Source organism: Mixophyes fleayi, chromosome 5 (assembly GCF_038048845.1).
Source record: "Mixophyes fleayi isolate aMixFle1 chromosome 5, aMixFle1.hap1, whole genome shotgun sequence".
NCBI classification, from domain to species: Eukaryota; Metazoa; Chordata; class Amphibia; order Anura; family Limnodynastidae; genus Mixophyes; species Mixophyes fleayi.
Window position 1 is genome coordinate 122,258,583 of NC_134406.1, and position 23,934 is coordinate 122,282,516.

General features: G+C 41.9%; 1 protein-coding gene and 1 long non-coding RNA gene across 14 annotated transcripts in view; both read right to left on the reverse strand.

The window, feature by feature from the left end:
• LOC142158631 (poly(rC)-binding protein 3-like) overlaps positions 1-23,934 on the reverse strand; it is a 1,531,228-nt gene that overhangs the window by 1,453,981 nt on the left and 53,313 nt on the right. The window lies entirely within an intron of this gene.
• On the reverse strand, positions 19,013-21,286 carry LOC142157735 (uncharacterized). Its single transcript, XR_012692592.1, has 3 exons — positions 20,841-21,286; positions 20,357-20,440; positions 19,013-19,741 (listed from the first exon to the last, which is right to left on the reverse strand). It is a non-coding gene; the product is annotated as an uncharacterized LOC142157735 (long non-coding RNA).

The window sequence follows — 23,934 nt, forward strand, 5'->3', positions numbered from 1 at the left end:
TAAGCTGAGTGTGACAGGATGGACCGCCGATGCCACCGTCTGTTGCTGCTGGGAACCGGCTGGGCTTACTTTGCCACTGTTCCCTTTCGTTATCCCAAATGCGCCCTCTAACTGCAGTATGAGGGGCTTACAAATGCTGCCATCACTGGACTCCTTACCGTCATCCAGTACCGGGTTTCTTCTGAGTAACTGATGCTGCGAGTGTACCCCGTTATTGGTGTACCTGGACTGGTACTTCTGACCACTTCCTATGGATCAGGGTTGCTGTGGATGGATCCCCCATGGCCAATCACTCTGGCCAGAGCTGCTGGGTAGAGGGCAGAGTGGTGGTACCAGAAATCTGGGTCCAAATCTCAGAAACAGCCGGGAACGGATTAGAATTTTGGTCTAATCTGTAGGTCACAGGGATAGAGAAGTTTCCAAGCAGGTCTTTGAAGCAAGTTATTTGCTCACCCTGGTGGAAGGTACCGGAGAGCAGGTCAGATAAAACAAGAAGAACAATTTTCAATACAAGACAGTGCTTTTTAACAGATTTGAACACAGCCTCATAGGGTAAGCCAGGCCCCTGAGGTCTGAGCTATTTTTAGAATCAGGATGCAATTTGTTTGCCCAAACATGGATTTACATGCAATGCCAAGCTAACAATATTTACACTTATCTGTGATATGCCAAAACTTGCTGTGATTTCCTGCATCTTGTGTTAGATGTAGGAAATCTAGTAGCAAGACTTAATGAAACCTTCCTGTGCCTTCAGGTTGTTACGTCTCACGAGAGACGACTACCAGTTGGTATTGGCACTGGCCTTCCCAGGGCGCTGAGTCTAAAGGACCCTTCAGCCTTCTCCAAAAACTGCCGCAAGGCGGGATGGTTTTTGCTGCCGGAGGCCCGCAGGTCGCGGCCCCTAGGTTAGCCCACCGACGTGATAGCAAGGTAGTTGAGGATGAATGGATCCATGAACGGGTTTAAGGCCACGTCAGGCAGGGTAATTAGCAGAGACTGTCTACAGAGAGATGAAGGCCAGACGTACCTTGTTGCTCCGAGACTGAATCTTGAGATGACTACCACAAGAAGAGTCAGGAGCCGTGGCCTGGTTGGTGCACAGTGGATCAGCCAGTTCAGGTGAGCCAGGTAATAAGTAGGAGAGTAGTCAATGACAGAGCTGCGTCAGTACACAGTAGATCAGCCAGTGCATATAAGCCAGGGATTCAGCAATAGAATGGTTAAATGTCAAGCCGGGTCGATACACAATAGATCAGCCGGTGCATATAAGCAAGGGATTCAGCAGGAGAATGGTTAACGGTCAAGCCGGGTCGGTACACACTAGATCAGCAGTAATACACAGAGAAGGATACACAGGGGAAGCACAGGAACCAGTAGCAGCCAGACGCCAAGATAACTTGTTGCTCTGACACAGGAGAGTGTCAGAGTGAGGCAGAAGAAGCAGCAAGATTTGAATTCCCCGCCTCCAAGGTCATGTGACCGCAGCAGCGCTACCCGGAAGTACGGAGCCTGGAGCGATCGCCATGGACAGGTAAGGAACCTTTAGGGGTGGCCTCCGGACGCCCTATATGGTTTCGAAGGGAATCTAGCGTGAAAGTTCCTTAAAAGCCTAGGTGCATGAAGGTCCCTAGCGGGAATCCAGGAGCACTCCTCAGGTCCGTAACCCTTCCAATCAACAAGGAATTGTAAAGAACCTCTGGAAATGCGAGAGTTAAGAATCTCTTTGATTTCGAATTGTTGATTTTGCGTGGGAAGAGCAGCGGGAGGTCTCCTAGAAGAGGAAAAATTGTGAATGACAAGAGGTTTTAGAAGGGATACATGAAACACATTTGGAATCTTCAAATTAGGGGGAAGGCTCAATCTAAAAGCCACCGGGTTGATGACATCAGAAATCGTGAAAGGACCAATAAAGCGGGGAGCAAATTTCTTAGAAGGAACCAGCAAACAAAGGTTTCGGGTACACAGCCAAACCTTGTCACCGGGAGACAGAAAGGGTGTGGGTCTTCTCCTCTTGTCAAAAGATTTCTTGCTAGCAGTAGAAGTTTGAAACAACCTACGTTTGATTAGATCCCACCGAGAGGAGTAGTCTTGAAGGAGGGAATCAACAGCAGCAACTCCGGAGGGAGGCAAGTCATAAAAAGGGGGAATTTTAGGATGAAACCCTTGGAGAGCAAAGAAAGGAGACACCGAAATGGACTCATGAGAGTGATTATTATGGGTGAACTCAGCCCAAGGCAACAAATCAACCCTGTCATCATGTTTGGCAGAGATGTAGCACCTAAGGAATTTTTCAAGCTCTTGGTTGGTTCTTTCGGTGAGGCCGTTGGATTGAGTATGATAGGCAGAGGAAAAGTTCAATTTGATCCCACAGACCCGAGAAAATGCCCTCCAAATTTGGCCACAAACTGGGTTCCACGGTCAGAAACATTCACATCTGGACAACCATGAAGACGGAGGATCTCTTTTACAAATATATGTGTCAAAGCAGAGACAGAAGGTAGACCCTTCAAAGGCACAAAATGAGCAGCCCGAGAGAGGCGGTCAGTGACGACCCAAACCACCGAGAAACCTTTTAGAAGGAGGAAGATCGGTAATAAAATCCATGGAGAGATGGCTCCATGGACGATCCAGAATGGGAAACGGATGCAATAACCCATAAGGAGCCTGCCGAGGGACTTTATTTTGAGCACAGTTGGGGCATGCAGCCACGAACTCTTGTACATCTGAGAGAATAGAAGGCCACCAGTAGATGCGTGATACTAGTTCCTTGGTCTTCTGGATACCCGCATGACCGGAAAAATCGGGAGGCATGGGCCCATTTGAGAAGCTTAGAATGCAAGTGGAGAGGAACCAAGGTCTTCCCCCGGGGAACTAGGTGAGTAGGGGTAGTAGCCACAATACATTCTGGATCCAAAACAAGTCTAGAAGAATCTTCCACAGCATTGGTAGAGTCGAAAGAGCGGGACAGAGCGTCCGCTTTTTTGTTCTTGGACCCGGTCCTGAACGTGATGATCATGTTGAAGCGGGAGAAAAACAACGACCATCTGGCCTGACAGGGATTGGTTCATTTTTATGTTTTTACCCTCATTTGTTTTAATAAAGGGTAATATGCTAGATATGCTTCTTTCATTTTTGAGTGAGAAAGTTCGCCAGTGGGGAGTCTGACAGCGAGAGGAGGTCAACTCATTTTCTAAGAGCGAGATTACAGCTGAGTCTGAGTAAGCACATACCCATAAGGGAGGTGTCACGAGTGGAAATCAGGGTGCCGTGTAACACTATTTCACATGGGAACATACTTGGACTTTTAAACCATATGTCTATTTGATGTTTTTATGCACTGGGTCATACAGACTACACTATCATTTCTTTCTGTGTTTTTTGTGTATGCAAATACCGTTTATTTCAGGAAAGTGGTAAAGACAATCATTGTGAAAGTTCGTTCACAACCGTTTACAAGTGCATGTAGAGGCAATACCACGCAGAATCATTTGAAATTTGCCTTCCACATATCCATCTTCCAGTGTACATCTGGTGTGCGTGAAGGCAGCGCTATATGTAGGTATCCATCTGTTTAACATATGTTGTAATTTGAAGAATCAGTGGGTCTTCAGGGAAACCTATTTGGCTGCAAACCTAGTGAAGCGCCACATCGGCAGTTGATTTGAGATTGACCCCCAAGCAAGGACTTCAGCTTTGTGCTAATTCAGAGTGGGAGAGTGAAGTTTGAGCCAGGGAAGGCCTGACACCAAAGGATTGATGGCCTCAGGAATAACAAGGAAGGAAATGGTCTCTGTGTGCAAGGCTCCAATTTGAAGTGAGAGGTTAATGGTACGCTCCTTAATAGATCCCCCTACTATCCGACTGCCATCTATAGCCGTGATGACCATGGGAGGATCCAGGGAATGGGTGGGTACACCCAATTTGCGAACAATGGCGGCGCTTAAGAAATTTCCTGCAGCCCTGGAATCATTGAGTGCCGGAAGAGAAAGTTGAGTATCCTCAAAAAGTAGAAGGACCTGAATAGAGAAACAGGAATCGACAGGAGATGAAGTGGAGACACCTAACCTGGCCTCTCCGGAACCGGTTAGGCTCTGTCCTTTCCCGGCCGCTTGGCACAAGTATGCAGCAGAGGTCCTGGTTCCCCGCAGTATAAACATAACCCGTTCTTGAAGTATCTCTCTCTCTCTCCTCCTGAGAGAGATGTACTCTACCTAATTGCATAGGCTCTTCAAAAGGAACCATAGGGCTTTGAAAGCGAGGGGCCAAGCGAAACCCCGGATGACGGGAAACCTCCTTCTCCTGGGTACGTTCACGGAAGCGTATATCGATTTGATTGCAAAGCGAAACCAATGCGTCCAGGGAGGTAGGAAGCTCACTACCTGCTAATTCGTCCTTAATCCGTTCGGACAGTCCCTGCCAGAAGGTAGCCACCAAAGCCTCATCATTCCAATGGAGTTTAGCCGCAAGAGGGCGAAATTGGAGGGCGTACTGTCGTAAGGGAGGCGTACCCTGATGAAGGCGTAAAAGACCAGTAGCTGCACTGGATACTCGTTCAGGTTCATCAAACATGCGCCGGAACGTCTCCAGAAAAGTGGCACAATTGTGTAACATAGGGCATTATGCTCCCACATAGGAGATGCCCAGGCTAGGGCTGGTCCAGATAATAAGGATATAATATAAGCCACCATAGTTTTTTCTGTAGGAAAGTCTCCAAGCTGAAGATCGAACTGAATGGCACACTAACTTAAAAATCCACGGCATGCCTTGGGATCCCCGTCAAACTTGGGCAGATTTGGGATGCGAAGATGCGAAGATGCAGGAGCAGGTGTCACAGCGCTGCTAGGAGAGGGAGCAGTATTCTGGAGAGAGTATTCTGGAGAGTGTCTAACCGGGCGGACATGCTCTGAAGAAACTGCAACAGCTGGGTCTGATTCTTCTCCTGTTCCTCAACGCTAGCGGCCAGATGCTCCAGCAGCTCTCTAGCAGAGGGATTCCTGGATCCATCCATATATATGGTCAGAGCAAACTCTTACGTCTCACGGGAGACGACTACCAGTCGGTATTGGCACTGACCTTCCCAGGGCGCTAAGTCTAACGGAACCCCTGGTCTTCTCCAAGAACCGCTGCAAGGCAGGATGGTTTTTGCTGCGGGAGGTTCGCAGGTCGCGGCCCCTAGGTTAGCCCACCGACGTGATAGCTAGGTAGATGAGGGTGAATGGATCTGTGAACAGGGTTTAAGGCCACGTCAGGTAGGGTAATTAGCAGAGACTGTCTGCACAGAGATGAAGGTCAGACGTACCTTGTTGCTCCAAGACTGAATCTTGAGGAGACTACCACAAGAAGAGTCAGGACCCGTGGCCTGGTCGGTGCACAGTGGATCAGCCGGTTCAGGTGAGCCAGGTAATAAGTAGGAGAGTAGTCAATGACAGAGCGGGGTCAGTACACAGTAGATCAGCCGGTGCATATAAGCCAGGGATTCAGCAGGAGAATGGTTAACTGTCAAGCCGGGTTAGTACACAGTAGATAAGCCGGTGCATATAAGACAGGGATTCAGTAGGAGAATAGTCAACTGTCAAGCCGGGTCGGTACACAGCAGGAATACACAGAGAAGGATACACAGGGGAAGCACAGGAACCAGGAACAGCCAGACGCCAAGATAACGTGTTGCTCTGACACAGGAGAGTGTCAGAGTGAGGCAGAAGTAGCAGCGAGATTTGAATTCCCCACCGCCAAGATCATGTGACTGCAGCAGCACTACCCGGAAGTACTGAGCCTGGAGCGATCGCCACGGACAGGTAAGGAATACCTGACACAGGTGCTGGACCCTCACACATCAGAAGGTCTAATTAACATGAGATTAACATAGGTCCTTTCTTCAGACAGCTGCAGAATACATATTCCCAAAGAAAGTCACAACACCCCAAACAAGTCATTTCAGTACTCCAAGATACACAAAAGAATTCCTCCACAAAGGCTTATTGTATCAGATATATAATGCATTTCCACTAGCAAAGTTAAAACAAACAAATTTCTTCCCCTGGTTTCAGAAATAAAGATATCTCCTTTACCAACATACACACAATATAAAAAATACGTGCATTTGAAATTATATAAATAAGCGCCCTGCACTATTTCCTTTAAATAAATGTATACCATAAGTAATTTATAAGTGATCCAGTCACACTGAGCAATACCTCACTGCTCTCCTTCCAAGACTGCTCCTCCTAATCTCTGATCTCATCAAGTTAATAAACATTTAGGCCAGGAAAAACTGAGCCGTCACATCAAGATACACAGGAATGGAAAATTAAAACGCCCTGATTCTGCCCAAAAAAAGCATAAACATTTCAAACTCCACCAGGTAATTAGTCTATTGAATAGAATAAGAGCAGGGTCAGATTTTAACAGTAATATACACTTTAAGCTATCATTTTTGCTGGACCACATATTCCTGTACTCAGGATGATTTTTTTTCCATACATGGAATTTTAGGTATTGCTCATTGTTATAATGTGGTAAAGAAACAATGAATAGTTTTTATGACCAAGACCATTACCTTAATACAATTAATCCTATGTTCTGATTGAGAGACCTGTCTTCCATTAATTGAATATTTGATACATTGTCCAGGACTTAAGTATCATCAATTCCTCCCCACCACTGACATTTACTGCTCCTATTATTTTTGTAATATAACTTTCAGCTCTCTCTGTTTATGTGTATAAAATTATTCACATCGATATGAATTGCAGGTTATGGAATCGCTACAAAAAGTCAACAAGATGTTTGCCTCGCACAACTATCTTGCTGAATATTGCCCTTTTTTAATTTCCTGAATTCTCTGCAAATACTCACTGGAGCATCAAATGATTATAGGCAATAGTAGAGCAGCAGAGAGCGAAGATGGGGATCAGTTTTCCTATTTCTAATTTCCTTTTCTCTTTTTTCTCTTCTTGCTTCTTAAGCAGCAAGATTAAGAAAAGAAAAGAAAACACAACAGTAATGTTAACAAAATATTTTTATTAAAAGTGGTGAAAGATATTAAGGGGTCTATTTATAAAAAAAACGAAAAGCCTAAAATCTGGCAAAAGTGATGGAAAAAGGATCTTTCACTGCTTTGCCCATTTAACAAACGCTTAACACTGAAGGAATCAGGGAGATTTCTCTGGCTTTAAGCAGCCTTCAGCTGCTTAGCATCATCCCCATAGACCTCTATGGGGATGGTGTACTGAATCTATTCATCAAACAATCTTTTCTTTTTACCAGTAGCACTAAAACCTAACGCCATCCTGAGATGGTGTTACTTACGTTTTACAATTCAGTGCAGTCCCGCCGAAGAGGATCTTCTTCGCTGGCCGCATTCTCTTCCACTCTTTAGATCAAAGGTGACTTTTCTGTGAATACGCAACTAAAGATCTGCGCATGCACAGTACACCAGCTCCACTACTTCAATGTCCCCTTGCAATGAAACAAGAGTTTCATTGAAGAGTGAGTTTTTCACCAAGGATCACACGGCAGGTAAGTATTCTTAAATAGTGGCGGTATAACTTTCTGTATCACAACATATACCTCCAAGTCTTTATGTCTATGGGGTCTATTTACTAAGATGCAATGAGCCAACAATCCGGAGTAAACAGCTGTTTTCCTGTTTGCTTACTTTTTCAATGGAGTCTTAATGGTCTCTATCTCCGATGGAGAAGTCTCATTTTGTTCCATCGCAATGCGCATGTGCGAACTTAACAGCGCATGCATAGTAGCATTAAGCTTGCCAGTGAGGCCTGCCTTCATAAATACCAGCGGCAGAATATTTTGTATCTCTGCCAGCCACTAGACGCCAGTGTTAAATAGACCCCTATGGCTCAATGTATAATCTGTAAGTTTGTTCTAAAAATATATGTGCTTGGAGGGACAGTTCACCAGATATAACTCATTAATAAATGCACACAGAAATCTATCAACAAAAATACAGCTAACATCTCCCTTTTGTCACTCACGGTGGGATTTGACTTGTGGTCCACTCAATGGTTTAAATTTGCAGCCATATGATACATTAAGATTATTCAAATCTATTTACTGAGGCATCTAGATAACCATATGGGACCTGATTCATGAAAGAACGTAAATGCCAATACATGCCTTATTTTGTGTAAAATTGCACTGCACATGCCCAGAAACATACTAAATGCCAGTGAATGCAGGAACATCCAATTCATCTTCGCGTGCAAAAGGACAGCCGATGATTCATGGGCAGAATGGGGAGGGGAATTGGTGTATGCACGTAGTCAATGTACTGTAAGAGCGTGCGAAGATTGAGCGCAGGCAGGTGCACCTGATTCAAGCTTTGGGCATCTCTAAGCTACGTGTTTTTCAGTTGTATCATTTGCACCAGCTACAGGTCAGGTGTAAGTGATGGGTGATAGTGATGATGGTCGAGCATGCATTATAGAACATGTGTTTGCAATCTGGAGCAACTGTAAAAATGCATTTTATGTACAGTAGACATTAACAACATCAAGTTAAATGTATTTCATTGAAAAAAATGGAAAAAACAACATTTTTTTTACAGTTGTTTACATTAATTTCATAGTGTAGTATATAAAGAATGCAGTGTGTGTATAAAGAGTACACAGTCTTGATCTGCCCCTTAGATTGGGCAGAACCCTCACCAAAAATCTGGATTGTCCCACTAGACCAGGCTTGGCTAACCTGTGGCACTCCAGGTGTTGTGTAACTACAAGCCCCAGCATGCTTTGCCAATATATAGCAGCTTATTGCTGGAAGGGTATGCTGGGACTTGTAGTTTCACAACACCTGGAGTGCCACAGGTTAGCCAAGCCTGCACTAGACTCAGAACATTTGACAGACTGTCCTACCTGTTCTTGTCACTTTTACCACCTGTAGCTGCTGGTTTCGTTAGTTGCGGCTTGTCTGGATTCTGGAATGTTGAGGGCCCTATTTGGAGAAAATAATGGGTACATTTAGAAAATTTCAACCAGCCCCGGCGTTAAATCATTAGAACCCACAAGTAATACTTAGACCTTCCTCCAGCCCCAACATTAAAGTAATAGTATTCCCATTTAATAAACCTATTTCCCTCCCTCCAGAGAACCCCTGTAATAAATTAATCGCATTTACGTATAATAAATATAATATATTTAATAAATAGACCTCATGCTCCCTAAACTCAGCCCCACATTCAATTAATAGCCCCCAAACCACCCCATCTTAAATTAATAATCCTCACTATAAAATTAAATTGCCCCACATTCACCCTACAAAGAAAATAGCACCCATTATATAGCCACCACTTACCACACACACATTACATTGCCACAAGACTGTGGTGCCATAACACACACATTACTGTGCCACTTAATCACCATGCTGTGCCTCCTTATGATCACAGTGCGCCCTCCATAATGCTTTTGCTCCCCCCATCTACTGGCCCCCCATCATCACCCTGTGCCATGCTGCTTTTTCTCCCCCCTTCTCCTGGCCCCCTTCACACTCTGTCATGCTGCCTTGGCCCCCCCTTCACACTCTGCCATGCTGCCTTGGCCCCCCTACACACTCTGCCATGGCCCCTCTTCACACTCTGCCATGCCGTCTGTTCTCATTTTCACACTCTGCCATGCTCTTTGTCCCTTTTCACTCTCTGCCATGCTGTCTGTGCTTCCCCTTCACTCTCTGCCATGCTGTCTGTGCTCCCCCTTCACTCTGCCATGCTCCCCCTTCACTCTGCCATGCTCCCCCTTCTATCTGCCATGCTCCCCCTTCACTTACCTTTTCTATCTGCTTCTTTCTTTTCTTTTCTTCTCTTCTGTCTTCTGCGGCACTCCTCATTGAATGTCGGGCATGATGACTTTACGCCCGACATTCAGTGCGAAAGGAGCAGGCGCCACAGTCACGTGTTTTTTATTTTCTTTCTTTTCTTTTTAAAGTTTCTCGCTCCCCCCACCAACGAAGAGGGGTGCGATTCAGGGTCGGGGCATACCGGGGGATAGCCCGGTCCCCCGGCGGGCCAGTCTGACCCTGCTGCAATGTATTGTGTCTGTCAAAGCAGCATGTACCTAAACCCATATTCAACAAGAGACGTTTCTTCAGATCTGCTTGTAGTTGAATATAGATCTACGTATGTCCGAATGACGGGCTTTTTTAAAGGAAAAAAAAATAATTAGGCCCATGATGTATAAAGGGTTTTAAAAGTGTTCTTTTTTTTATGCTTTCGAGAAAGAGTTAACCCACAATCTGGACTATGTTAGATCAAGAAAAGAAAAGAACATTTTCTATGTACTCTTTCACACAATTTTTTTGGGCAGGGTGGGTGAGGAGTGTTAAGTATTTTCAAATAGTTATCTGATGGTCAGTACCCAATTTTTCAGTCCCCTCAATCAGAGATATTTCACGACACCATCAGCCTGTGTGTGGCCAGATTATGTAGGCAATATCTGACTCCCAAAGTGCCCTGCTAATAATTAATCATTTGTGCTATTTATTCAATGTTTACCATCTATTATACTACCTTAATAAATGGATCCAGACACCTTTGGCATCTAAATACACCAATCACATATAGTAAGGCTAGAAATAGGAAAATTATATTAAGCCCACCCATCCAATGATCAATTACACTGCCCCACTTAAATCTTGCAGGCCAATAATTTCCTGTATAATACACTTCTTTCTATCTGTGTGAATATATATATCTATATATATATATATATATAGATAGACAGTCACATACTGAAGGTGGGTTTATATTCATGACTATGTGACAAATAGATAGATAGATAGATAGATAGATAGATACAGATGAGGAGTGAGCTCGCTTGATTTAACAGTGCAGTTGGCCCAAACTGTAATATCAATAGGTGGACACTTGAGGCCAGTAATGTTCTATAGATTTGGCAGAACAGTTGTCCCACACAGTGATTACAATAACTGGCCACTAGGGGCTTTATTAATTTATGAATATCCTACCTAGGATATTGAGAATGGTGTTTCTATGAGGCTATGTGCATAGTAGACTTAGGGTACTCACAAACAGAATCCACAGATCCTCCCTGGAATACTCTCACCTCTCCTTTTAGTGGTGTCCAGTTATGTATCTTTTCTGTTCGGATATCCGGTGGTCAGGAGATAAATACTTCAATGAAAGAGACAAGGATTGGTCAAACAATTTGGGTTTATTGAGAATGCGGTAAGGATAGTTTTGGTAAGCCACCGCGCCACTGACCTCTTCAGCTCAATAGTAATGACAAAATAATGCGTCTGCTCAGCATAGAGCACAATAGCATTTAACATATAACATACACCTGGTGAGTATAAGGCACAATAGCGATAACATCTTCAATGCACATTGTCTTATAAGGCACACTGGTAATCACAGTTACTACTTTCAAGTTAACAATATCTGACTGGTGATGATGCAAGAACCATCAATAATAACCCATCAAGACTCTTACGGTCACTACCGCGCCCACTAGAGGGCTCCTTCTTATTCAGGAGTTTGGGGTACTGTGCTATTCCCTCTGGGTTAACTTGAATCGCAGCGGTACCGCTAACGCTGAATGTCACACCTTCAATATCAATAAATCAACTCTTAGGTAAATCACATAATATTAACATCATCTAAAACATTTGGTGCACCAATATTATCCCCGGTAACGTTACCATATTTTTCACTCAGTCCAGGGCTGACCTGTGCACAGGAATTTGGTAGTGTTCCAATGTCCTGCAGAGGTTTCCAGAAGGGTTAAGTATTATAGTAGAAAGCAGGGCTGTTGCTCAGTTCAGCCACAAGATGGCGCTGTTCCCTCAACAGTCAATGAATCTATATTAGCACGTTTGCTCTGCAACAGGGGATAGTGTCCAGATATCAGCAAGACATAGGATATAGCTTAATTGTTCCCTGCAGCCTGTGTAAAGGTATGATCTGGGGGAAAAACTCTCACAATCCTTCCTTGTACAAGAATGCAATGGCAGTTTTGGGTAGATTCTCTCATCACTCTTCCCTCTGACCCTGGGGTGTGTGCAATACACTGCAGGCTAGGGTTTTACCTTGAGAGGGTTCTGTAGTTAGTGGAGACTGTCTTTGGTGCCCCACTGCGTGTCCCCAGCTGTTTTCCGTCCGCTTTGCTGGCAATGTCACCAGTTCTGGCAGCAGCTTATCTTCTCTCTGTTCGGCTGCACCTCAGCCCCCCTTGTTCCTTCTACCATGCTGCTCTCTCTTTCTCCTCCTTCCTGCACATCCTCTTCCTGTTACTCCCCCAGCCAATGAGGGCCTTCATCCTCCTCCTGTCAATCACTCCTGGTCACAAGTCTCCAGGAGCACAATTAACCCCTTGTAGCCCTGCATTTTAACAGCGCTTATGCACTCCTCTGTGCTGTTCAACTGGGCTTTGGGGCACCACAATATCACTGTTTTTTTGTCTTAATTACATAATAAAATAACAATAAAATCAAACAATAATAGAAACAAAACCATAATTATTGAAAAAATTGTTAATATCTTGTTTTTTTTGTCTTCAAACTTAGTTTTGTTGCTTTTCGCTTATAAGTTTTTTCTGTGTCGTCTCTGTGTATCATCCAGCAGTAGTGAGCCACCATACTGACGTCCCAAGAAACCTGGTATCTTTGTTCTACATCTTTAACGTCTTGGTGGAACCGTTCACCCTGTTCTTCACTGAAGTCTCCGAGATTATTCGGGAAATGCTCAATATGGGAATTCAAAAAATGTACCTTTAAACTCATATTGCAGCCAAGGTTTCTGTAACTAGCATTTCCCTGACAATTTCTTTGTAGTTTGGATCCTTGACATTTGGTAAAAATTTTGAAATCACTTGTTTGAACGAAGTCCACGCCGAAAGTTCCACAATATTCATTACATACCCAAAATGTTCATCTTTTATTAACTTTCTAATGTCAAGGCCTGTAAAAATGCCTTCTTCAGTTTAGCATCGGATATGTTAGGGAATTTGGTGCATAGATATTTGAAAGTTTCTCCATCTTTAGGCAGTGCTTTTACAAATTTTTTCATCAGTCCTAATTTTATATGTAGAGGTGGAAGTAAACCTTTATTTGGATCTACTAAACTGGATTTGATGACATTATTTATTCCAATTTCTAAACTTTTTCGATCTAGCCAGTTGTTTTTTGCTAATATAAATTTTTAGCTCTGCTATCCCATTTTACAGAGAAAACATGGGAATTTGGTGTAACCTTGTTGCTGGCCAAGTACCATGCATAAAATTTTAAGATCTCCACATATTAACCAGTTGTGTCCTGTATATCCAATCAGTTCCAAAACAGTTTTCAAATTTTCATATGTTTCTTTAAGATAGACTGAATGTGCTAATTATATTGACGCATACGTGTTGCCATTGTGCAATAAAACAGCTTTTAAACTTCTTTTTGAAGAATCTATGAATAATCCTTCATTCTTCCGGGTTGCAATCAATAGCAAACTTTTGCATTAAGCCTTTGATATCTTTGCAATAAACGTTATTGTCCTCTTACATAAAAAAATGTGTAAATTCCTCCTCTCTTCGTCGATACCAAAAATATGTAGTGTTGGGATGTAATAAATTATTTTCCTTCAAACGAGATCCCAGCAGCTCGACTGCATCTTTGGGAAGATCCCTCACCAAATCATTTAGTTGATTCTGTTTCAGCGGTCACAGTGTATTACCTGAACATTCTGCATGAGATATTTCACCACTACTCGGAATATCATCAGATGAAGTTTGTGACAATATATTGTCAATATCTGTAGGTGGATTAGGTATTGGTAATTCAGGTTCATGTGGTACCTGTTTCGTAACTGATTCGACAACAGGGAAGGTGATTTTGTGCTTGGTTTTAGAATTATGTCCTTTAACATCAATTGCTCAAAAACAGCAATTAATATTATTAGTTGTCTCCCTCCATATTATATGAACACCAAAAGATAAAGCTTTCTTCTTACCAGCAATCCATTTCCGAAGTATTTCAACATAAGCCGAACAAACTTTGTGCGGAGCCCACTCTTTATCTTGATGTAATATCTTTATTCCAAAATAAGCAAAATATGCCTTTTTTATGAAATCACCTATGTTTGTACTTTGTTTTTCTATAATATATTGTCCATAAATATAACAAAAGACATCTGCACTATTTTTACATTGTCTCAACGCCATCTTCAACTATTCGAAAGGCACAGATGAAAACTCGAGCATTAAACAGGTGCGTTCGTTACAAAATGCTCCAGCACTCTCAGCTGAGATCAGTGGCAGAACCGTGCAGGCAGTGTGGTGGCCGCCCCTCCCTTCAGCTTTCTCCTTCTCCGAGGTCCTGAGCCTGCCACTCACAGTCACAAGCTCCGCCCCCAGACTACACAAGGAGCTGCTGCTGCATGAAGACTGGTACTGTAATTATTCTATGATGGCTACTTAATGAATATCATCAATTAGTAAACTGTACTGTATTAGTAGTGTGTACTGTATATGAACTGTGTGTGTGTAGTGTGTACTGTGTGTATGCATGTGGTGGTAGGCAGGGGTTAAAATGAGCCGGCACAGGGCAAAACTGTGTTGCATCTGTTGTATTTGTTTCCACCTTCGCCAGCTCACCGTGTAGTTGTAGTTGTTGTGTTTGTGCAATGTTCCTTTAGACAGTATGGGGTTTAGGCCCTTTGTACATTTCAGCTCCAGGCCCATGTGGATCTTAATCTGGCACTGGGCGGAGGGAAGTTTTATGACATGAACTGAATTGCAACGTTCTATACTAATGACTGAATTCATTTAAGACAATGTTTTATAATAAATATACGCAGAATACATTTATTAGTTTAAAGAATATGAAAAAAAATACTTATTGATAAATACACGTTTTGCAGAAAAAGTGATGTGATCTGCAACCTTTCATGTTCAGAACCCAAAAATCACATAAAGTATCACATAAAAAAAATGGCTATTTTTTCAAATTATTTGAAAAAAGTAATTCAACCAACATTTAAAACTTTATTGTTATCTGGAGGCATTAGAAGAAAAAAAAATACAACAGACATTTAAAAATGAATTTATTCACTCTGCCTTCTACTGAAAGAGAGGCTGTGGTATTTTTGCAAAAGAAAGGAATACTGCCAACTAGGATGCTGTGTCAAAGAAATCATGAAATGAAGCTCTACTTGGTGTATGTATTTCCCGGAATTGTAGAAAATCTACTTGTCGAAAGAAGGTCAACATCAGCCAGGGAAATTGGTTCACTGACAGTCGTCTACCATTCGTGAAAGCCGTTCGCTTCGTCTATTGCTGAGCCAAGGAATTGACATTGATCAAGTTGTGCAAAGAGGATTTGGGCATGAACAAATATACAACCGTCGACTGTAACTACATGCGAGAAATCTGCGCTGAGTATCTCAATCGACAGCCAAAACAGAAGATCGGATGCGAAGGATTTATCGTCGAGAGCTTGTTCACTAAGCGTAAGAACAATGCCGGCTGAGTGCTTCCTCTGTGTATCTTCACTGGACTCTGTCTGGAGATATACCAGTGCTTTTTGGTAAAAGTGGATGATCGCAGTGCGGAAAAGTTAATGACCGCGATTTTCGACAATATCGAAAGAGGTTCTATAATTTACTTGGATAGTTGGTGCGCCTACATGGCGGAAGAACTGGAAAAGCCCGGATTTCAACATTTCAAAGTAATTCATCGCTACAATTTTGTCGATCCTGACACTGATGTCCATACTCACAGTGTCGAACGAATGTGGGATCCACTGAATGGCAGAATAAACAACACAGAGTAACAATGCGGCAGCATTTGAATTTGTATTTAGCTGTTTCTATTCATTTGGAGACTGTAAGTTGGAGAAGACAATGTATTCGATTCACTTGTGGACGCAATTAAAATTTTCTGGTCTCCAGAAAATAAATAAAAACAAGGCATCTAATATATATAAGCCTAGCGGCGTGTGTTAGTGTGTGGAAAAAACTATTTTCTCAGAAAGAGCCCATCCAATTGACCTGAAATTTGGTATACTGACATTATTTGACAAAAAAATGATAATAGTGAAACCCGCTAACTTCCATCATCCCCCCTTCCCCTCGTGGGAGGGGTAGTAAAGGCTAAATTTACCAGTTGAGGGCTCAAACTCTTGACCGCGTGGGTATTTATTTACCAGAGCCTGTGTTTGGTCATGGAAAATTGTATGTCGCATTTTCACGAGTACGGAGAAGCAGTGATGTGAAAGTGCAGGTTATGAATACTGCCCTTCAAGGAAGACTGATTGAGCACAGCGATAAGGTGTTTAGCAGAAACGTTGTGTATCGAGAGGTTTTAGAACAGTAAGACGATGGAGATTAAGGATGTGGCGATGAAGATGAAGGATGAGGTGATGGAGAAGAATGATGAGGTGGTGACATGTGGACAAAACCACGTCAAAAAAGGGCGCTTACGTCGGGAAGTAACGCTCTTCCCCTGAGGAGGCCTGGCCTAGCCCCAAATGGATGACAAGAACCTTTTTAACACCTTAAGTAGCTTGATTTGACTAGAATGCATGAGTATCATGCACGGGTTAACTTGTAAATTTATAAATGGCTCCAGATACCAGGAAAGTGCCAAATTTTATTGTCTGCAGCATCTGTGGATGAAAATTTTAGTGTTTCAATAATCATTCATTTTTACTAATTAAATATTATAGAGTATATACATCATTTTTTTACTCAAATGATAGTATTTTTTTATTGTCTATATCTTTTAGGATATGCAATCATCAATTACAGGCACAAAAGCAACAATTATACTATATTTGTGCAGAAGACACCAAGGGCTAGATTTACTATCAGGCGTGTTTGTAAACCCGCTGACTTTCGGCGGGTTTGGTGGTGGTTTAGCTATTGCCGGATTTACTAAGGCTAAACCCGCCGTCCAAACGACCAGAAAAGATGTTTTCAAACCCGCCTCTGTATAAAGCGCCATGACGGTTTCAACAATGTTCAACATACAAACAGCCGGATTTACTATTAGGGGGTTTATAAAGCCGCCGGAAAACCACCATTCAAAAGACCAAAATGAAAGCGCTGCTTGTGAGCGGCGTGATGGTTCCAACAGTGTGCTGTTTCAGGTATTTTGCCAATCAGACCATAAGAGAAAGGACTATTTCATGTCCAATGACCCATTAGGACTGTGTATAGAAAATGGGCAAAGTGTCATGAAATTTCAGGCTACTGTTATTTTTTTTTTGCATTATTTTTTCACCCAGTATGATTGCATAGTAAAATCTCATTTCACCTTTCCTTTTCTAGTTGTTTTTTACTTTCCAAAAATCCACTAGAATACTGTTGCCTCAAAGAAATTAGGATGGGAATTGTTGCATTACATAGTTAACCCTTATTTTAATGCTAATGCAATCCACATGTGAAAAAAAAAAATTCTGCCTGAAGCAATCACAGACAATCACTGTCTATTTCCCACCAGTTAATCATGATGCTTACAAAAAGGGCCCCTCATTATTTGGCAGGTGTGGGTTTGTTGGAGAATGGCTTTTGCAGGTAATGTGGTGCATTCTTGCCAGTGTATGTTTGCAGCTTTTTACCTGATGGAGGCAGAAAGGCGCCAGGAGGAGGAGGATGAACAGCAGTTGGCATCTGTTCTGCGGAGCCTGCAAAGACCCCGCACTCCACGTGCATTTCCAGTGCGTTTGAATCTGGAGTCTTTGGCTGATGTGGAGGTAGTACAAATGTTTCGCCTCAATCGTACTAACCTCATGGCACTGTATGAGCAAGTGAAGGATGATTTGGAGCCTACAACCAGCCACTCTAATGCAGTGTCAGGACTACACAAACTACTGTGTGCAGTTCACTTTTTGGCAACAGGTTCCTTTCAATCTGTGTCCACCAGAGTGATTGGCATAACGCAGCCAACATTTTCAAGGCATTTTGGACAGGTCTTAGGTGCCCTTAAAAGAGTGCCCAAGCTATATCAGCTTCCCCAGCCAGGAGACACAGTGGCATGAGCTCAAGGGAGCTTTCTATAGGGTCGCAGGTATCCCTAATGTAATGGGTGCAATAGATTGCACTCATATTGCCCTGAGACCACCCCACCACAGGGCAGAGGTTTTTGTTAATCGCCATCATTACCACTCCCTGAATGTGCAGGTTGTGTGCGATGCTATCCAGCGTATATTGAGTGTTGTTGCAGGCTATCCTGGGTCATGTCATGATGCCTTTATCCTGAGACAGTCTACCCTTTATGCCAAATTTGAAAGTGGTGAAATGCCGGAGGGATGGCTTTTGGGTATGTACTTTGCATGTTTTATATATCCCTTATCCTTGCTCAAATGGACTCACATATGCTAACTGCTGTACAACATGCTCAAATTAAATGGTAGCTAACATTTTACTTTTATTGCAGGAGATTCAGGATATGGGTGTCGCTCCTGGCTCATGACTCCTCTGCTGCATCCTCAGACTCCTGCACAGCACCAATACAATGAGGCACACATAACCACTAGAGGTGTCATAGAACGTAAGTTTGGACTCTTGAAAACCAGGTTCGGGTGCCTTGATAAATCTGGTGGGGTGCTTATGTATGCACCTGAAAAGGTATCTGAGATTGTCCTGGCTTGCTGTCTGCTGCATAACCTGGCTTTACATCAACTTACCCCACCGATTATTGCAGTAGACAGTGAAAAAGAGGGGGTATGTGTCACATCTGGTGATGTGCAGAGCACAGAGGGCGGAAGGGAGATTAGAGACCGTCTCATTACAAACTACTTTACGTGTAAGTACATAGTATGATAAACATTTATTGCTCTAAAATGTTTTATGTGAGTGTAATGTTTATTTTGTAGTTAAAATGTTTTGTAAATTGGAACCTTTAAAAAGAGGATAGTGTGTACTCCTCATGTGGTAAATATGAACATCCCTGGAATGTGACAGTCAGAGGTCAATGTTTAAGTGAAATCAGTGCATAGTTTTTAAAAAATCAGTATACTCTTGTTTAATGTGCAGAAAAGAAAGACTGACACAATAGAAATTTAACTGCATTTATTGCAGAACACAATAAATAATAACGTATAATGGTTATATAAACTTTAGAAAACATTAAGCAATAACAAACATTGTACTAGCGACGCCTTTTTGCAGGCATATCGCTATGCTTGGTGCCACTCTCTCCCCTCCCTCGCCCACCCCTGGTGCGAGCACCTCTCCTTGGAGGAGTACTCTGTAGAGATGTGGTAGGCGTACTAGCGGCACTGGTGGTGGCTGAAGACATAGGTGTCGGTAAACGGGCTACAATTTCAGAATGTAGTTGCCCTGCCAGCCGGGTGACATTGGAATTCCCCTCACGTACTGTGGAATGTAAGGCCTCCACAGCCCCAGTCATTTGTGCCAGCTGCACATTAGTTTGTTCCAAAGCAGTTGCCAGACGGTTGATTCCAGCAGGGAGTTGACTATTTGAGCGGTGTATCCGCCTCAAATGGGCCACAATTTGTGACATGTGTCTCGTTTGGCTGTCCATAAACTGACACTGTTGTGCCTGGAAATTTGCAATGGATTGGGCCATTTCTCGCCCTGTATCCATCCGAGGAGCTGCAGCTTGTTGCTCGGATGACTGTTCCGCAGGGGCAGTTGCTTGTTCCTAGCGCATAGACACGGGGACATCTACTATCTCTAAAGTGATGACTGTGTCTTCCTGTGTGTCGTCAGAAGGTGACATCTGCGCAGACTGGCGCTGGCCTTGCAGAGATGATGAGGTTCCTGTGGTGAAATAACCAAGGTAAGTATATAGGAACTAACATGTTTGTCAATTGAATTCTGGACACTGTACCAAAAACAAAAACCTTTAACAACTAAATAATGGTTACCAATGTCTACCTTTCAGATTAGTTGTCCTCTTGCGACCTGCTGAAGGATGCTCCACATATGTTTTAGGAGTAAAATCTCATTTTGCCTATGTGTTACAGTGAAGGGATCTAAATGTAAATAATTTAAAATGCAAACATTGAGGGTGCTTGCAGCAAAATGCTGCAAGGCCGTGCTTTGGGGTAAGCAAATACTATTTTACTTCTCCCTCTGTGTAGTACATGATGGGGAACATAGACTAAACTGCATGTTTGAAAAGGTGGAGATGTTGACTATAGCAAACAATCAGATTTTAGCTGACATTTTGCAGAATGGCCAAAAAAAAAAAAATGGAATCTGATAGGTTGCTATAAGCAACATCTCAAGGTTTCCAAACCCTCAGTTTAGTAAATCTAGCCCTATGTTCTCATTGGAAAGCATATAAAAATCACTAAATATAACATGGACAGCAACATTTGCACAGAAAAACATCTAACTCCATTATTTCTTCCCCAAACAGAGACCACGCACCTGCTTGCTCTTCAGAGCCTGAATCTCTCGCTGAAGGTGGAGGTGTAGACCTCGGACTGGGAGTTACCTGCGGTCCTGGCGAATCTGGATGTATTAGAAAAAGCATACAATGTATTTGCAGCAAAAAGCAATTTACAAATATACTGTTTACTTCAAAAATGTGTTTGCGAATAAAAAAATTGTTTTTTATGAGAAAAAAACATCCTTTACAAACTAATAGCGTTAAAAATACACTTTGAAAAACTAAAAAAAAATGCAAAACAAATAAAGAAACACTTTTCCAAAGAGAAAAGCAGTTTAAAAAAGAGAAAAGCATTTAAAAAAAGAGAAAAGCAGTTTAAAAAAGAGAAAAGCATTTAAAAAAAGAGAAAAGCAGTTTAAAAAAGAGAAAAGCATTAAAAAAAAGAGAAAAGCAGTTTAAAAAAAGAGAAAAGCATTTAAAAAAAGAGAAAAACTGTTAGGGTAAAAAAAACAAATCACTCACCAACTACTTGGCCAAAAGAGGGCGAATCTGTGTCCTGCACGTTTACGCCCTCTACAATTTCAGCCTGCATTATCTGGCGCAGCTCCTCCTCATATGTGGTGTACTCCACCCGTGCGCCTTGTAGACCTCCTTTCCTGGGCCATCTTCTCTTTAAGCCTCCTCTTAATATCAGAGAAGCGCTTGCGGCAGTGTGCCACTGTCCGCTTCAGTGGGCCCACCGCGTTCACAGCATCACAGACACACCCCCACAATTGGTGACGCCGCCTTAGAGGAGTCCGGGCTGCCAGGTTGCCTAACTCCTCTCTCAAAACTCCTCAAAACCCTATCAGAGAAAAAAGTGTCAGGCCAGTGGTTTATATAGGGATTGTGATGTCAAATCTCCTGAGTTTGAAAATAGGCAATAGTAACAAGCCAGGAGACAGGTGTAATTTTCAAAAAAAAACGCCTTTACACGACAGCGCCGTCATTTAAAGCAAAAGCGCCATGTTCTATTCAAAGCCGCCGTGACATCGCCGGTGGCTTCAAATTAAAGCTGAAATGCGCCCATTAGTAAATCCGGCTGTTTGCAATGCAAACCCGCCGGAAAACCGCCACGATGCATGGCGGCTTCAAGGCACCATGCATCACACCTGTTAGTAAATCTAGCTCCAAGTCTGTTACTGCACCCAAAATGGCAGAAACCTATATGAATTACACTACTTTGACCCATTTCTTCTATATGTTTCTTTGCAGAAAGGCATCGAAGTGCACTTTGCAAAAATGTACATTTGTCCCAAACTTGTTTTTGTGAGCAAACACGAACTGTTTATTTTTTGGGAAAAAATCTATTAGAGTTCAATTACTGCAAACATCAACACACTCTCTGAAGTTACACTTGTAAAATTATTTGGCTTGGCTAACACTGACTCATCTAAGGCCAACAGTGTTATACCTACATAAACAAACATGGTTTTCAAAGAGAATAAAATACATTTATTTACCATAAACCAGGTTTCTCTTTGATGGTTTAGCCACCTCCAGGGCCACTGCTTCCTCCTCAGGCACCTCATCATTTTTCCCCTCGTCCTCAGACACCTTTTCCCTGAGTAACTCCTATTTTAATATCATTATATTATTTTGTTTGCTTATAGTTTATAAAATTCTTAAAATGATCAATTACAATTTTCTTTTGGGGAGGGGATAAGGACTAATAACAATCACACATTTTTAAATAAAAGAATCCAAAATCATCTAGGATTCTGACCTATTTGGCATATTTTTGAAACAACAAATATTATCATGAGAATTAGCTGCTATATTATGCCTCCTACTCTTCTTCCAGAGGCTAGCGTAGAGGTCAAATACATCTCTGCAAAATTTTCAAGCAGCGTGTGTTCTTTGCTCATGTATACAAAATTTGGCAAAAAATTAGAATGGCTTAAAATCTATTATTATATGTTTTAGTTACAAATAGAATATGCAGTATTTTTGTTTCATTATGTGTATTATTAGTTTGCACTTACAACTGAAGTATTATTGAAAACCTCTGCTTTTCTTCCATGGAAGAGTTTACAGATCATGACCTTCTGGTTTCTCTGCAACAATTTCTACTTCCTCCTCAAAAGACAGCCCATTCTTTGATGGCAATATTATGAAAATTGGCATGCAGACCAATGTTGAATACAGTGTACATATAAGGGATCCTCCACACCAGTCAATGCAATGAAAACATACTTTGAGAAAGCCAAATGTTTTTTTCAATTACTGACCTGATGGAGGAATGTTTGCATCTTGTGGGTCTGTGGCTGGATGTAAATTAAGAATGTAGATTCATGGTGGAAAAGAGTAGATGATGTCTCCTGAAACTAGGATAAATCCTATATGTGGTTAAATTGTATCGTACAGTAGACTATTTAAATTATCTACATTATTTTGTACAAGGAACATGATGAGAAAAAGGATACCTGTATTGTGAAAATGAGAATAAAGTACATGAATCATTGTGGCAACTATAGTGCTCTTTGTCCATTAAAACTTAAATTACTAAAGTCAAGTTAATAATAGCTAATAAAAAAAATATTACCTAATAGCAATGCATGTTCTCTTTGTCTCTGATAATTTATGCCATATTACTGTTTGCCTCATAATCAAGGAGTCTTAGGCACTCCCTGGAAACATGGTTGCAATGCTGAGGATGAGGAGAGTTGCATTACATATAGCCTGGACATGATGGAATGAAAAGTCTTTTGAGTCCTAAAAAAATGATTAATTTGTTCCTGTTGGTACCAGGGCTCCATAAATACCATCCCCTTCCCCTATGACATGCGGAACTTGAGCAATAGAGTAAAATTGCTATTTATCGGCAAAAGAGGTACCTAATCCATTGTCAAAATAATGAACTGCTTGATGCATAACACGATTGTCTGTAGCACCCATTTTAGTACCTGACTAAAATCAGTCTGTAACATTCCTGCAGCCACAGTCAGACACACAATAAGACAACAATCAGTGCTGCTGCTGTGGAGCTGCCGACTATAGGCTCTAGATCACTCTGTAGAATCTGCATAGTGTCCATGATGACATGCGGTAAGAGTCTGCTGTAAAAGCCTGAACTAACAAATTACCAAGTATTCCAAAGCAGTTTACACGTGACCTGAACATATGATCCTTGTGCCTTAGTTGTTGCTGCTGTTTCTGCTGGCAGTGTGAGACAATGATGTCATCATCTAAGGATGACATAGTTTGCCAATTACTGAAAATATGCTAAGTGTCAGAAAAATAAATAAATAATAATAATAATAATAAGGCAGGGATTAAAGAAAATCTTGTTAAATGTTAACTAAAATTTAAAACTAAATATGGCATCACAACAAACCATGATATAAGAAATATTGTATTTGGTTTTGCATGGGTATTATAAGCAGATAGAAATGTAAAAAAAAGCACTGATAGGAATCATGGCATGTTTGATTTCCAAAGCGCAAAAGATCTAAGAGGAAAAATTATTAAATACATTTCAAGACAGACTACTGTGTTTACAGTACTAATTTTAAAAGCGTCAATCACAGTAAACTAACCATGCAGAATAACAAAAGCAGAAACGTTTGTTGAGATA